We start from the raw sequence: 18212 nt of genomic DNA on the forward strand, positions 1-18212 counted from the left end.
GACCGGTGCCTGGAACTTGCCGCGTTCTCCTTTTTTCCAGCCGGGAGGGAAAAAACAGCGGCGCAGGAAAGAAGCTCAGGGGAATGAGTGGCTACAGGCGAAGGGTACCCTTGATCTGCGGCTTTTAACTTTCCGGAAATCACTTTCCTCCATTATTTCCTAACGCTCTCTTCTCCCAGACGCTTCCGGTGAAACCCCAAGCCAGACACCCGGCATTATTTACGTTCTCAGACTGGTACTTACAAAACACTTATTCGCCGCGACGCGTATTCGCAAACTCTCTTCGCTTCCGGTCATTTCAATTCTGGATCTAATTATCTCCAATTATTGTTCATTCGAAGGGTGTAATCGACTAGTGCCGAGAAAGCGACTCGTTTCCTCTGTACCCCGGATCCTTTCAAATGAAATTGAACCAAATAGTCTCGATTACCCATTAACGAATAAATAAATAAATAAACGAATCTGTATTTAAAAAGCAGCGATTAAATCGGGAACGCTGTATCCTTCCAATTCCAAGCAACTTCAAGCAATTCCGAGGAAGACAATCATTTCCGGTGGATCGAAAATTGAAAAAGAGGAGTTTTGCAAAAAACGGAACAGAAGAAATCCCTGAAGGAAAACTCGGTTTTGTTAACACAAATTACTATATTACTTTATTTACAATGAATAATATTGTAGGATACCATTTCCAAAAAAATCGAGACTCGGCTATTGCCAACAAAAACAGATTATAAACCGATCAATATTTTCTAGAAGCAAATGGAAAAGTTATTTTAGGTAACAAAATTAAGTTGCGTGGCCTACGGGGAGGTGAAGCGTAGGTTAAGAAAAGCATAAAAGCATGGTCCTTACGACCAAAACAGAGTCCTTAGAAATCAATTGTGACCAGCATAAGCGTGAGTCGCTTGGTGTTGGAAAGAGAGTTAAATAAGAGTGCGTCTTTGTGGGTTTTCGTTTCGTTATCTTGGTGTTCTTTTCCTAAGTTAAATCAGTTTATGAGTTTTGAGTTCGTGTTATTCTGTGCTTGTTCTTTTGTCAATTTTCGGTCACTCAAAACCAGTTTCCGCCATCATATAATATTTTAACAAAACATTCACGCACACGCTCCTCACGGTTCCTCCAAGCGCACTGAACTCTTTCATTTTCTTGCCCTCCACGTCTATAATGTCCCCCCAGAGTAAAGAGTCAGGACCTCTATTAATTTCTAATTCCGGGAGATAGTATTGGCTGCTCAAAAAAGGAAATACAAGGCTATTCACTCAACAATCCAAAAATTGGTAACACGTATATTAACACTTTACCGGTCGCTGTCACGTATGAGTGATTTCGGTTCAGCGCGGCAGAATGCTTCCACTATGCTTCTGTTTTACCTGTCCCGATCGTTTTCTCTTGACATTCTTTAACACGTTAAACATCACGTCGATCCCTAGGGACCGACGCTAGACCTTGCGTTCAGGCCTCGCCAGTCCGTACAGCCCGGAAGGGCCCGCATGACGGCGTTTAGCGTGTTAAGTAGATGCTTGTTCCGTTAGTCTCAAATCTTAGTGTCATTTTTAATAATAACCATATGTACGAAAATATTTTTAATTAATTTAAACATTTTTAATAACAACCATACGCAAGTACGAAAGATAGCGTGGATATGCTCGTCAGCGAGCAGTAGAACTCGCGCGAAATTCGCCGGCGGTAGCATAAAGGCGATGCGAGAATACCTACGTAACCGTTCTTCCCAGAAAATAACTAGAATCCACTAGACGGATTTAGCCTCGCAATTACCCTACTCGAAAGCAGATCAACGGAATAAGATTCGTCCTAGCCGGGACGCACTAACAAGAACTCTCGGGAAAAACAGGCGATAACCGCGGAAGGAATCGGATAACGCGGCAATCAGCGAAGAAAGCAGCGGCAATCTTAACCAGGTCGTCGAAAATGAATTTGGCGCGCGGCCACGGCTCGAGGATCTGGGCGATCCTCGACGATGGGAAAAAACGAACGGGCCATTGGAACCGGAAGCTTCCTTCGGCACGGTATCGTTCGCCGCTGTGTACAAATGACCAATCGGGTCCGGAAACCGGTTTTGCATGCGTGCCAAATATCAAATAATTCAATTTTCCCGCCGTATTTAGTTCGCGCGATCGCGAGTTGTATTTTCGTGGAGTCCGTCAAGTTTCAATTTCATGAAAAGAAAAGGAATTATCTGTCGGTTAACATGCAAAGGAAATTGTTGTGCATAGAAGTAACCTTGTTTCATTCCACGTCCTCGCGAAAGGAGGTCTGTGGAAAAAGCTTTCAGCCCCCTTCCGGCTGCCACTTCGTTTTTGCGTTTTAACGGTGACGCGACCACAAGGGTTGACAGTGTTTCGACCCTGTTCGGACATTATACGGGGCTTTGATTGCTTTCAAACCTACTGCCAGACAAATTTCCTCTCTTTTTCCTGTTTTTTGAGGGGTTTATTGTTGGGGAAATATCTATTAGTGGATATTATATTTAAATGAATGTATTAAATATTTAGCGAACAATATTATACACGGGGTAAAAATGATCGATGAAATATATCTAATTACGCTTACTTTTAATCCATTCTGAATTGCAACTGACCTACCCAACTACTCTCTCGTTTCTTCCCTTTTCTTTCATACATTACATAATAAATATATGCGGAGTCACGCCACCACTCGCCACCCCACAATATACATTAAATTTCCATTATTTACATTTTCAACAATTCTTCACAATTGTTAAACAAACTAAATTTTTAATGGTACGCAGCATCTGATCGAATTTTCAAACGTGATCCACCGGTGATGTACACAGCCTGATGGGACAGTCGAGCGTGACACACCGATGGGTCACGCAGACGTGAACGCGTTAAAATATCGAGTAACTGAACGTAGTATGAAAGATGCATCCATCACGGTTCACTTTTCAAGACCCTTTTCGTGAGACGACGAACTCAAGTACGGAGAACAACGATCATTTAGTCGCACGATCGGTTTATCACTCGCCAAAGAGGTTTTGTTGCGACAAAGTGTTCCGGATTATCCGACTGTTCCCACCCCCGGTGTGGATTCAACGGAATGAAAAATGTGCGATACGCGTGCACGCAGCGTGCAGAGGCGCGCAATAAATTCTCGCTCTGCCAATAACCGTGGAAGCGAGTATGATGGACTATTTTATCAAAATACAATACGGGTTTATACGGACCGCGATACGTGTATTAGCCTCTCCATCGGTGTATCGCATCGCGAACTTCAATTCGACAGAGGGCAACAAATTTATTACCAGAAATACCGTCTGTTTGATCAGAGAGACGTTAACGGGATGTTTCCAGCTGAACATTTCTCCGCGATGTTTTTTCGTTGCGTGTAACGATCAAAAGGGAAATAGGAAAATAGGAGCTGGCTGGGTGTACGAAGAATACAATGCAGCTGAACATACCGTTCTCCGTTGTGTGCGAGAACGAAATAGAAACACGATTACTACCGCAGGAGCGTAAAACAAACAGATTTATTCGCCCGATGGCTAATGAATAACACTGTTGAAATAAATCAATTTAAAAAAAAGAAGATAACACGCAATATAAAATTCATATGAAATTTTTAAATCGCACACGCGGTGATATAATTCTGTATTATACAAATACCAAAAATTCGATTGGACTGAAAGCAACGTCGATATTTTTAACAAAAATATTTGTAATTCTTTTTTAATTTACATATTATCTTTATTTATTGTAAATTAGCTACGCCTATGCAACGATGGTGACAGGCCTGTTAGAGATTGCAGGCCAATACCGATCTTTGGACCTCAAGATACTATGCATACATCAAGGGGTCGGTTTTTGGAGTTTAAAAGGGTTTGCTGTCTCTGACTGCTCTCACTCTCAAACCCGGAACAGTGCAGATCGTTTACGTATTGTGATCCACAGTGGTGTGATAAAGATTCTCGTTTTTCATTATATATTCGCATAAAGTGTATACATTTCACTTACAATAAACTTTATACATGCAATTGTTGTACAACTGAATACGGTTACTTCCCTGTACGCTAATCGTTTGGATTTCCTTCCCGAAATTCCCAATATTTATAATTTCGAATGCTAATTCAGATTGGCGTGTAATTAGATAATATGGAATAAATTAGGAGCGCTGTTCTGTACTGGAAAAAATCCACTATGTCCGTCATCCACTATAAAAATCCCTCGCACACTTATTAGCCAACCTAGTACGATGCAGAAATACCGAGAAACGAAATTAAAAATAAATTAAGAAATTAATTAAAAAATATCGCTTTCCCTAATCACGAGACAATCAACGTGTCACAATTATACTAGCGACCCTTCGCAGCTGAAACTTGTGCGAAACTCTTTGCTAAGTCTCCCATGACGAGGAACGAGAAGAGACAGATTCTTTCGGCTTATTGTAATAACCGTGTATATTTTATGAACGCATTTAAAGGGCGCAGGCTGCATAAACGAGGCGACGCGGACGCAGGTGGACTTCCGGGGAAACGACCAATGAATTCTTCCCGCGGAAACTGTTCACCGTGAACGAAAATGTTCCTGGACACTTTCTTCATCGTGTCGGCGTAAAAGTCGGTCGCAAATTCACGGACTTCGGCCCGTAAAAATGTTATCAACGAGGGGTACGCTAAAGTTCGGCCAATGAAAAATTCTGGTCCGCTTGTTGCTTGATTACGAGGCAATCTCGCGTTTCATTGGCAGAAGGTTTCGCTGGATATTCGCTCAACCGGTGATGGTGTTACGTTAAAAGCAGAGTAAAGTGGTGGTGTGCTATCGAGTTTCGTTGCAATTTGGAATTTGCGATATTTGGAATTTTAAATTAATTCCGAATTGCAGTAAAGTCTCGGTTACTTGCATCTCTGTTATTCGAATTCAGAACAGAGGACTACAATTTTACTGAATCAAATTTGCTAAAAAAGCTACAGCGCGTATAACAGCTACGACAATTTCCGATCCATAAACTTTTAATTAAATTTCAATAAATTATTGGTTATTACTCGCATTCTACATATTCAATATTTAGGTTTTCCTGTTTTAAATTATACATTGAAATAAAAATAACGAAAACATGTACCCTATTATTCGAAAATTCTCAAACACGAGCGTTCGCCAATTACATCAGATACTCGAGATCCCTGGCTGTACAAAAAATATGCTACAATTCGATATTTTGCACGAGCCTTTATTCTCTATTAAAATGTATCCTCTACCACCTGGATTGAAACATTTCATTATTCGTAAATACAATAATTTACGAATATTTCTTTTTCATTATTCGAATAGTCCACCTGAAACTCAATTACTTCTCACCGTTCCCGAAACCTTCACCCCAACATGAATGGAGAAACTCCGAGGCCATAAAGGAAGCATTAAAACCTCCAATTTCACGGCTGCAACTAGTCCCGTCTGGATAAATCAATTTAAACGCGTATTTCTAACCCCCGTCCGGCAGTCGCTTCTCGTTCATGCGAGAGCTTTCAACTTAATCACGTGGTCAGGAGTGGAAACGCGACGGATTCCGCGCGCCGGAAATCACTGTTAAGTCGAACGCGGCAATTTCGAACAATTCCAATATCGACGAGAGCCGCGAACAAACTTTCGCGAGGCGTCCCTTTCTTCCGTTTGTTTTTCCGCCCTCCTCTTTCCTCTCCACCTATGCTACCCCATTTGTTCTCCTTTCCACCAGCTCTTTCAACGCCTTCTTCGCCCCTTCTTCGTCTGCACCCTCTTCTTCATCCCTTCTATCCGCGCAGTCGATCGTCGCCATCGTCGTCGTCGTTGCGACTGCTTCCAAGACTTTTCCGCCTCTCGCGGCCGAGATTGCGGACGCCTTTCATCGGATGATCAAAGTTTTCCGCGCGTATATTGTTATGATTAAAGTTCGCGGATTTTTACGCGCCCCTTAAGTGCATTCTTATGTTACGCGTCGGCAGAGTGGCGAGAAGCAGCCAACAACCTCGGAACTCTTTTCCCTGGATTCGAGGATGCAAGCGTAGGAGCGTCTTGGTATCCACCGTATCCCGGCAACTTTCGTCAGCGAAACTCGACCTGTGATACGAGATAATTGTCCCTCTCTGGCTCCTATAAATGTAATTTCCGACGTTTACGCAATAATCTTTGCTTAATAATATTTGCCTACTCGTGGTGTCTAGAGGGAATTTATTTTCCGCGATATACGCCCGGTTCGGTCCCGATTTATTCTGCACTCAAAACCGATGGGAATTTTATCGGTATCGTATTTATCCGAGAAATTATTGCATTTTCGTTCCCTTTGTAAATATGAGTCCTGTTTGTTGCGCCAAATATCGCATCTCCTTTAACTGCTTTGCGAGCAATTAATGCACGTTTCGACGTATAAAATGCATTTTCAATTACTCGCAGTAATATCAGCAATGAAAGGCGTGGTTGCACAAACATATACAAACAAATAAGATACAAAGCATAGCTCGCTTTGGACGAAACGCGTGCGTTGCGAGTATGAAAAACAAATTGGTATTGCCCTTTACACGGGTCGTGTAAAAATTTCGATATTTCAAACGTATTTTGTCCCTCCTAGAGAAATTAATTATTTAAGGATAACTATAAATGCAACGACGAATAAGTTCACTCTGTGTCATCTAGAAACTTCGTTATTAATGCCATGAGAAAGTAAAAACACCGTATTTTCCCCTTTGAGGTGGATTTCTTTTTATCTTTTTCCTCCTGATCTCGAGATTTCGTCGACTAATTAGGGAGGTACATAATTTCAACCACTTTGTACACTCGAACCTTTCCCTCGTTCGTCGCTGACCCACCTCAAGCTTGTTGTCTATACGCTGTCCATGGCAGACGCTGAGTCAGCGTCTTTTTACTACTATCGCCAACGCGATGTACGCATTTCAAGGAAAATGCGATTCAGGTGGTCTACGACTACTCTGCCTGCCATTCATGCACCCCAATGGATAATTACTTCAACCCTCTGCGGTCCTATGTCCATTCGAATTCGATATTCCCATTGTTTCATTTAATTTTTCATGTGCGCGAAACGATACCCTCTATTTTACAACGTGACACGACGAATTTTTCTTTCACAAAACTTTTCTATGCAAGAAAACAGCCGAAAACGGGCCTAAGCGGCCTAATCGTTATGAGACGATCGAGCGCGGGAAGCATCGACAGAGGAAGGATTCCACGCGTGTGGAATCGTAAAAGACCCTTAACAAAGTAAGGAATCGGTGTGCGAAGAATAAACCTTGAAAGACAAAAAACTTTCCTTAATTTTAACCCGAGTCTCCTCGGTTCCCCAAATCACACCTAGATTTAATACCTAAAATGGCGACTTGGGAAAATTTAGCGATACTATGGTTTGAAAACCAAAGAAAAAAGATAATATAATAAACGGGGTAAATATAGAAACACGAAAGTCATCTATCACGTTTCCGCGTGCACGACATTCAACGATCATTTTATCGCGAAAGCCATGTTTCCACGACGGCAGTTCGTTCCTCCGAATGCACTGTAGCACCCCCGACCCAATAATAATTTTATAGCATCTGCATCGTAACCCAGCAGCCACGAACGGTTAGACTAAATGGAGGATCGTCCAGTCAATCTAAAGCCGTGGCTGAAAGTCGAAAGAGAGAAATCGAGAGGTCGCGTTACCCGGAGAGACTTGCACCATTTTAAGAGATTATCCGACAGATCGGATCGGATGTCTACTGCCGCTGAACTTCACCCGACCGGACGTAAAGTTCCAACTGTACAAGCCAGGAGTCCGAAGATGTTCAACGGTTTATCGCGCGGTGGAACATTTGACACGAAATAACTTGGGACAGTTTTTCCATCCGGACCCTCCTCTGTTCCAGCCTAAAACTCTAATGGAAAAGTATGGCAGAGCCATAATTTTTCCAGCGTACGATCGTCGTCCCGCGAAGTTTCGATACTAATTCCCGAAGCATCTTCTTTCCCTTACCAGCGGTAATTTCTTTGCTCCCCCAACACTAGATGCTGCTCGAAAACACATAAGTTTCAGGTATAAGTCTGAGACATGGATTCAGAAACTACCATGGATTTCACTTGCTAATTTTTATGAAAATTATAAAAATTCCACATCCTTTTATTTCTCACCCTTTGATATACGGCATCTTATTATCCATAACCCTCCGCGATAGTAATTACAAGTTGATCCAAATAAAATTGGAAATTTTATTTTCTCAATTTCTATTCTTTCCAATTTCTCCAAAACTTTCTATCGATTCGAATTTCTTCGAACGAAATGATGAAAATTATAAAAATTTCACGTCCTTTCCTTGCCCTTTAATATACGGCATCTTATTATCCATAACTCTCCGCGATAATAATTATACGTGGCTCCAAATAAAATTTCCAATTTTATTTTCTTAATTCCTATTATTTCCTATTTTTCCACAGTTTTCTATCGATTCAAATTTCCTCGTACGATCCTAACACGCAAATCAGCGAGGAACTTTAAGCTGAACGGTATTACAAGACTCGACGCTTTGTTTCCTTTATTAAAATCATCGTTAGCAGTGCAAACGAGGAGTATGTTTAAGGGAAAAGGTTATTTCCTGGACACATTTTCCCTTCGCGATCGTAAACACATTGAAAGCATCGAACGATCCATCGGCACCCTGCGTTAATAACTACGTTACTGTGAAAATATCGCAGAGGCGGAGGCGCGTACGCTATCTTCTGGCCGGATGATTAATTTCGTTGACTTTAAGGATCGATAATGGAACGCCAATCTTTGACGAAGAACTCCGGGGCTCTAATGGAGCCGGCGGATGATAGAGAAACGAATAACGCGAGCAGCGGGATTCTCGTTCCACGGGGGTTGGGAGAAAAAGAACGGCCCGTAATTCTTCGGCGGAATGGATCCGACGCGAAATAGAATTAAACGGCGCTGGTGGCCGCGAGCGATGAGTCGTGACTCGGTTATTGAAACAGAAACGCAATCCCCGGCAAGAAGTTCCAGGATATTCTCCGGAGATTTAACGAATTCACCCCCCGGAATCTAACTACGCCTGGCTGGCTTGATTTCGCGTCACGACGAACGCGGGAACATTGTTTTGGATCACGTGGAAGAGGGTAATTCGAGGAAGACCTGGAAGATGGAAAATTCGGTTAGAATGAAGGATCGAATTAGTCGGTTGGTGTTCGATCTCGGATCTAAAACGAATTCCACTGTGGTCTTTCATTTTATTTGCGGAGTTTTGATTCTTCGATATTGGGAATCTTGATATGTGAAATTTTAGTAGAGATTGGATGTTATGAGTCTGTATTTTTCCATCACGTGAATTTCACGGGATCTCCTCTTGTCAGACCGAATATAATTCAATATAGATAATCCATCACGTTATTCTTAGAATATGAGATTATTCTCTATTCTACCTTCTATTCTCGAATATATTTAGAAGATATTTAGTCGACTATTTTTACACACTGAGCGATGTTCCTTTTCGTGTTATTAAAAGAAATGTCTTTCATTTTACTGCAAGAAAACTGTCACTTCTTTATAGCAAAATAATTTTCGAGGGCAATACGTTAAGTCGTGTCATTTTCCATACTTCCAACGGACTTCACTGAACATAAATTCAAAATTCATCTCGATTCAACCATTTCTCTACCAAAGAATTTCAAATAAGAGATATGTTATTTTAATATCTCGATAATAATAAGTTTCGTATCTTAATATCTCGCTTACTGTTTTAACCTATCTATAACCAAAGAAGTTCGGCAAATCCTAATAGCAAGTTTGCACATCTTTTTGAAACCGGTCGCCGCTAATTGTCGCGTCCCCTGGACAGGATATTCCATTTGCAAATTGATTCATTAACGTATTCCACTCGGACTCGAAACAAGAGACGATAAAGGGCAAGGCGGGCAACAAGGTAGACGAACGAGGCGTGCTGATATGATTGATGACGGATTTCGTGCGGGAATCAGCAGGTGCCGCGAGAGCTTGCTGAGTAATTCATCGCGTGTACTTTTACGCCGCGTGGCCGGGGATGCTTTCGAGAGTAGGACAAAGAGGGTAATAATTAATTGCCTCAAGGATCGAGCCCTCCATCCTTCTTTGTCCCTCTTTTTCCCCATTCCGCTTCCGCGCCGAAACAACTCCTGTGCCAGCAACGTCAAAACACTGCGACGAGTGTGTATTTCGCTCGCGAAGTCGAATAAAAAACCCTGTCCTCTTCTTTTTACTTTCTCTCTCCCTCTCCTCTCATTTTTCTTCTCTTTTGTGGTTTTTGTCTCACGCTCGATGAGCAAGCCGAGAACATATTACAACGAGTAGGATAAAAAAGAAGATTTGAAAGAGTTCCATAGACGTCGATCGAGTCCCGACACCAAAGATTTTCTTTCCTCTCGCGGATTAACAATGGCGTCTTAAGGCCCGATTTATCGCGTCTTGCGCTACGTTGCGTTGATTTATTACGCGTCTCGATCAAACCTGCTTCTGATTATCAAACGAATTCGACGCTGGGAATTCATTTGAATTTCGAATTTTGGCGTATACCGTATATTCGTGGAGGAGAGAAGCTAAAAGTAGCGTCTTTAATTTAACTGGGAATTTAGTCGGGCTTCGCGAGAGTCCATCCAAGTCCGGAGCATAATCCTGAATATACAGAACTTCACGTGTACCTAGACCGATCAAATCTCCTCGACACTTGAATAAACCATCCGCGATTGCAATCCATCACTCCACTTGAGAGTTAATGCTTCTTTGACCCTGGTCGGGGGTGAAATACTCGTTGCATAACTGATACAGTACGGTCAGTCTAATCCCTGGGGAAAAGGTGGATAATGGGTACACTTTGCTTGATCGAATACGCCTGTATCAGATAAACGCACCTCGGCGTGAAATTATGTGATGCCAACAACGAGAAAAACTCCCTTTATATTCCCGATAATTTACGCAAACGAATGTCAATACGCGAATAAATAGAAGATTTCAAAAAGCAATTTATTAATCGAAGAAAATGGAATAAAACGAGGAAGACGGATTAAAAATAAAGAGAATAAAAATTCTTAAATGTAATTAAAACTTTGTTACGCGAAAAAGGGATCGAGATGTGGATAGAAATGGACACCGATATCTTCTACGTTTTTTAACAGTTAACACATTAGTATATTTAGATAAAAATATTTAAATAATGAAATTAACTCGCAATAAACTATTTAAAAAAAAAATTGATTGATACTTTCTAGAAAATTCTTCTCTCTCTCTCTTCCTCTCTCTCACTCTTATTAACCGTTAAATACTTATGTTCCCCTTTTGACGAATCTCACATAACTGTTTTATTCTGGCACATACTTCTAAACATTTGTCAAACATCATTCATACTAGACTGCATTCGCACATATTATATTTATATCATCGCAAATGAATTTCACTTATTCAACCTCATTCGCATTCGCACATATTAGGTGAAGTAAAAAGAAATCCATTATTTTTGCATTCAATTTCATGCTAAAATAATGCATTTCTTTTTATAAATACAAATACTGGAATATTCAGGTGGTGGCCAACATTGTTAACTTATTTCGTTTTTCATTATATTGGGCGTAGTAAAATGAAATCCATTATTTTTGCATGAAATTGAAAGGAAAAATAATGCATTTCTTTTTACTTCACCTAATACAGAACCAACACTCACACGAGATACCCCTTCTTCGTCCACCAATCACAAAAGATCGAGAACAGAGAGTGAAACGGAAAGACGAAGAGACGAGACTACCCACTCGTATAATCGAGTTATCTTCGCGACGTATCGCGCATTAATCACAACTATCAATGACAGTGCACACCGGCCATCGAGGTCCTTTAATCCCTTGCTGGCGCGTGTCTCTTCGTCTCCCGTTACCTCGTTTCGTTTCCATCCTGCCCAATGAACCACCCTCAATCCGCTATCTTCGCGATTAATGACTGGCCACGGCAACTTCCGGCGTCCAGGCATCCTCCCGCGCCTCGCCTATTCCAGAAGTCGCCTCGATCTGCCGGTTTTCGAACCTCCATTGTCCCCGGCGACGATAACGGAAGAGATAGTAATAAGTAGTCGGCGAGAACGCATTGATTAAGATTTAATCTTCGAAAGTCAATGGAGTCGTCGCCGATGAATTATCGTCCACGAGATCGCGAATTTCGACGATATAATCGCCGCTCGATAATAACCGGACTCTGACTTAGCGAAGCTACAAACGAGGAAGGGGTAGTTCTATTATCTTGTCGAACTTCGAGTCGAGAGAATTAAGATGTCGGGATTGAAAGAGAGCTGAGAATTTATCGTATCCTTTACGATTTAGAGGCGAGAGCTTAGGAATTATACTCGTTTTATTTAATCGTGCTCCGGAGATGATCAATCAATCGAGCTGTTGAGGATTATTCGATGCTTTAATCTGCTGACAGGTACATTGACAAGTATACTGACAAGTACAGTGACGAGATATATTTATGCCGAAGTATGTGAGTGCCGAATATATTTGTGGATAATATTCATGGATATCGTTCGTCTTCTAGTGGGAGAAAGCTATTTGGCTAATTTCTAGGAAGACGTCGTCGAGATTCGAGGTCTATGGACAGACGGGGATGTTTAAACGCGAGGCTGGGGTGTCAGGATCGGAATTCAACTCGGGGGAACCCTGCATTTGAAGACGAGGAAAAGGGACATTCTTTTATAAGACTGCGAGGGATGTATTTTTGGGCATTCGTTCACGAACCAAGAACCAACCACCAATAAAATACTTATCCGACAAGCAAGACTCTGTCTATTTAAATCTCCTACATATTAATCTTTCTTCCACACAGAGAAATCTTTTCGTACCTCGCTAATTAGCATTTTTCCACGGGGAATTTATTTTCTTCGCGGAAAAAGGGTCTGTGTATGACTAGGTAATGTCTGTCTGTCGTAGGATTCTGCTATCACTACATGTATACGTGTCTTTCTTGCTCGCCATTAATTTTGGCATTCAACGAACATACGCAAGAATATATTTCTTATAATTTTCAATATAACGTAGTCTGCACAAGGTGAGGGCACAAACGCGATTATTCGGAAGACTTTCCTTCGTAAAGGTTTTTATTTCAATACGTTTCTTTTGCTCAAGAAGGCTCGGCATCCGCGTAAACGCACCCTACAACCCCGCGAAACTCCGAACGTGAGTGTTGCAGTGTTCAGGACGAAACAAAGTCCATAATTATATTAACACAGTCCTACGTCGATATATAAAATAACGTGATATTCAAACTTATAATCATTTAAAATCGGAATATAAATAAATATATTCATAAGTCGTTAAAAAATAGTCTAAAATTATTCAACGATAATATCACGGAGACAAGAAATTGAAATCAAAATCGAATTCGTTCAGGATCGGATCTTTCCATCCAATTACACGATTTCGGGAATGATCGAGGAAGCGCGATCGAAAGGGGGTCGGTAACGAAGGAATCGTTACGAATTCAGGAAAAATATTCGCCGTTTCCCGATCGTTTCCGGTTAGGGTCGTTCTCGGGAGCGAAATTCCCTTTCCGTGGAGAATCGCGAGTGCCGTTGCATGGCAATTTCGTGTATCGTCCACGGTCAATTAGAGCGAAATAAGGGAGGAACGAGTAGCGAGTGTTTCGGTCGAGCAGAGAATGCAGGTTCGACGGTGTGGAAATCATTGGCCGCGGTGTAGGAATCAACAGGAGAACGTTTCGTCCTCCGCTCTATTCTCCACCGAAAGCACAACAATGGAGTTTCTAATGGCCAATAGAAACTTACCGATCCACTAACGAGATCGTCGGAATTCCTGCTAACTTCCGAGCCCCCGGCAGGTGCCACGGTGAGGATATCGGAGCAAAATATCGTTATTCTAATTGCTTTTTACCATGAATTCGTTCACAGGAAACACTTCGAAATGGACAGTGCGGGAATTTTTTCCCAACGAACGGAACGACCATGGCGAAATGATGAAAACGGAACGTGGCAAGTTGATCGAGTATAACTTGAAAAGATGAATATTTTTCGAACTGTCTAACGAGAAAATCTTGCAAAATTATAGCAAGTTAGGAAGATTCGATTAGTTTCTCGTGAAAGAAATCCTTTAAATGAGATTTCCAATGGCAAAATTACCAATGGTTATTCGAGAATAAAATATGGAAAGACTTTCGATCTAATAAGTGTCAAATCATGGACATTTCTAATTAGAACGATCAATCGGAGTGGGCAATCAATCTCCGTAGAGGCTCTACCCAACGAACGCTAGTGGCACGATATTAAATCCACATTTGCGTACACCGACGTAAATTCCATCGTACGCCGATATTAATTATTCCTACGATCGTGTCGGGATCGTTAGTTGACCATTAAACAAGCTGCAGATTGTTTAGGATCAGGGATAGCCTCAATCCGTTATTAAGAGTCCTCGTAAAGTTACAAGGAGATTACAGACTAGGAAATTTCTCCATCCCAACCTTGTTTCAAGTTTGGATTGAGTTAGAATATCATTGTTCAAAATTTACAGCGCTATTTACTACCTCCATTTCTTACTTGACTATTTCTCATTTATTTCTAAATTTACTTCTAAATTCCATTTCAAATTATTCCTCAACAGTGTTGAAAAATTTCCCACTTACCGATGTCATTTTTAAAATCCCAGAATTTCAATTCTAAATTTTAATTCTCCTTGAAAATTCGTCTGTCGCACGAAGTAATAATCCATACGGATGCACCGTACGTGGACTGGACCGTGACATAAGTGGAGCTAGAAAACGTAGCTCAAAAGTCTTCAGATCACGGATGAGGATCTAGATGGCAGCGAATGTATCCTGGAAATCTGACAATAATCCTCGTTATCTGACCGGCGACGATAACTCGAAAAAGCCAGTGAATATCAACGACTACCGTGGCTGGACCAGATCCTGAGATCCGATACCGATCAAAAGTTCCAACCGTTGGCGAACCGTGCTGAAGGGAGGAAAAGTTGTACGAGATCCAGCTCGTGGGACACTGTCGCGAACTTTCCTCAAAAAGTCGATATTCCACGAAAAGTACACACCGACCTCTGCTAGTTCTTGTTTTCTGCCAAATCGAGTATTCCCTTCGCTGGCGCTCATCGAAATCGCGGATTTTTATAGCAATTGGAACCTCGAGGATACTGAAATATGTAAACGCTGAAGTGGACAATAATGAAGAATCATAAGATAATACTATCGTTATTAATTCTAAAATAAAATAATAAAACGAAGATTCGAGGTTTATCATAAGTCCTCGATGAATCCTCGACTTCCATTAATGCAAGTTCTTAGCCTACCTAAGTATCCCATCGTCTAAGATAGGGCCTACTACAAAGCCTTAATGACGAGCAGGCCCAGAACGAAATAGAAATGAAATCAAATTATTCAACTAAAATCTATAGTAAACTTGAATTGACTAGGACAATCCTATAGATTTTGATTCTTGTATTTATGCAAAATTTTTAGCTCACCACGATATTAATCGAAAATGCCAATAAAATCGAGTTATTCAATCAAAATCTATAGGATTGTTTTAGCCAATTCAACTTCACTATAGATTTTGATTGAATAATTTGATTTTATTGACAGTTTCGACTAATATCGTGGTGAGCTTCCTACCTATCATAGCAAGACGTCCGTCAGGATACCAACGGACTGAACCATAGGAATCACAAGACGTCAAACGTACCCCCGTTGGGAGACAGCCATAAATTATTCTACGCTATAATTCTCTGTCTTGCACTTGTAGTATACAATCTCTCTATCTCTCTTTCTTAGCAATTCACTCTTTCATATCCTTATATTACGGTATCAACACTCACGCCTTCACTCACCCCTCATCACCCCCCATTCGTGAAACCAATTTTACACAATTAACAAGTATCAACTATTTTTCTAGCTCAGAGAAGCAGTACATTTGAAATTTCACTGGGTTATCCGACTATATATCCATATAATTACAAGCAACATGGATGTCTCTTACAAAATACATATGCTATATACCCTATCCGATTAATTAACCGTGCTAATTAATATCGCGAAAATGCTGAGCAGCCGAAAGGCGAGAAATCAGGTCGAAATAAAGAAAATTGAGCGTCCGATATACACGCGAAAATTTCAATTATCGTCGATATTTTATACGCGTTAAATCCCCCACTAAGCTTACCTTTAATTTCAGCGAAAAAAGCCGAGTGATCCGCTTAAGAGAAATTTATCGTTTCACCGGGTGTAATTATCCGTATCGTTAAACAACCGGGCGTCGATGATTCACACGGGCGGGAAATATTTTAAAATAATCGCAAACGTGTCGCGGAGCCGCAAATAAAACATCGTAATGGGCTCGCGAGTAGCTGATCCGCAATTTAACGGGGTCGCGATGGTAATTAATTAATTATAAAATATTCCACGCCGTAAATCGTCACGAACGATATCGCGTTTCGGCGTCCAATGAGCATCCATGGAAAAAAGGGATCAACGCGATTCCTCCGCATCTTCCACGTCTTCCGCCATTTTGTATTCCAAGCTCGCTCGACGCTGCAACTGTCGCCGGGAGGAATCGAATGGACAGGATATAACTTTGTCTAACGGATATTTGTGCAATTCCATCGATTCGTAAATTCACGAACGAGAGGTTCTCGAAATTAATCTCTGTTGGACCGGTGCGTGCGTGTATTTCAATGATTGGAGAGGATCGACGAGAAGCAATTCGCAAGTCTCATTGAATGAAAAAAATTGAATGGAAAGTTGGATAGTGCTGGTAGATTGGATATTACGCTTGAAAACCGGAAAAATGGAATTACGCGTGCTATCGTATTTTGGTTTCCCTCTAATAGCGATTCACGGCAATTTCACTCGATCCAGTAGCGAATACCGAACTCTTTTCGCGATCAAATATTCGAACGCGTAAAATACGTTCGTGTCGATATCCGAGAAGAAAGTCAAAGAATAAGCGGAAGGACATATCGAGCCGTGACAAATTTTCCCGATGGTGTAAACGAAATAAGAATCGGAAAATTGAGAGTGTCGCGGAAATAAAGAATTCTGATCAATTAATCTCTATATTGGAAAAAATTCTAGCCGCGTCGCGACAAATTACCGTGAAAATGACACTGGAGATCTCGTTGCAACTGAAAGCGATAATTCCGTCCAAAAAGTCGGAAGCTTCCGACGTTTATCCGATGGGAAATTATTTCCAGACTTGTCTTGATTCACCACCACGTCGTAATTTTCTTTTTCGAAGGAAAGATTCGAAATACCGGTTGACAAACGATACGCGATCGCCGCCATATTGCTTGATCTCGTCTGTCTTCCAAATTTTACAGCGAATTGCAAATTCCAATGTTAACCATTGTGGCTAACCGAAGTTTTAATGAACATACACATTGAGAAGCATATTTCACAAATAATGAAATAATAGAATGAAATGGGAAGCATTTCCGTCTAATATTTGCCCGTGTTCAGCAACGCTGTATAATGAATTCGGATTCGCAGTATTCCACGGACCCTGCGTAATATTAAAATAATTAAGCGTTGAAATTTATGTACTCGTATCACGGTAGTCGAAATACATGCACAAAGAGAAAACGAGAGAGGAGAGAGGAAAAATGTGACATGGGGTATTCGCAGTATTTAACCCTTTCCTTACGGCAGTCCGTGCCGCCGAAATGACGCCACTGAACGGGGCACCGTGCTCAGCTTGATTTTGGACAGTTGGTTTCATACCGAACAATACTAATGAACCGTGTAATTCCAAGAACAGTACGAATTCGCGTATCATGAAATACGTTTTATTGAATGACGTCGGAGTTACGGTGAATTGAAATAAAAGACAGGAGGATTTAATTTCGCCGGGACTAATATTTCAAGAAGATAATTCCTCCGAGATATACACTGATAGTTCAGAAACTTGAGGAGGGACTCGATGAGATAGCCTGATCTTTGACACCTGAGTTCTCGAAAGAACTCGATCAGGTAACGGGCAGGTAGGTAGTTAAGATGAAAATAAATTTTAATTAAATTAAAAATATCGAGTATAATTTCATTTTTAATTTAATTTAATTAAATTAAAAGTTTTAATTTAATAAAAATATCGAGTATAATTCAATAGCAATAGACACGTCGTTGCAATGATCACCTCGATCACCCTAATAGTTCGTTGGAATTAGCCAAGTCTCGATAATCCGTTGTAAGAA

The sequence above is a fragment of the Eufriesea mexicana genome, unplaced genomic scaffold, assembly GCF_001483705.2.
Source record: "Eufriesea mexicana isolate 0111107269 unplaced genomic scaffold, ASM148370v2 scaffold2983, whole genome shotgun sequence".
NCBI classification, from domain to species: Eukaryota; Metazoa; Arthropoda; class Insecta; order Hymenoptera; family Apidae; genus Eufriesea; species Eufriesea mexicana.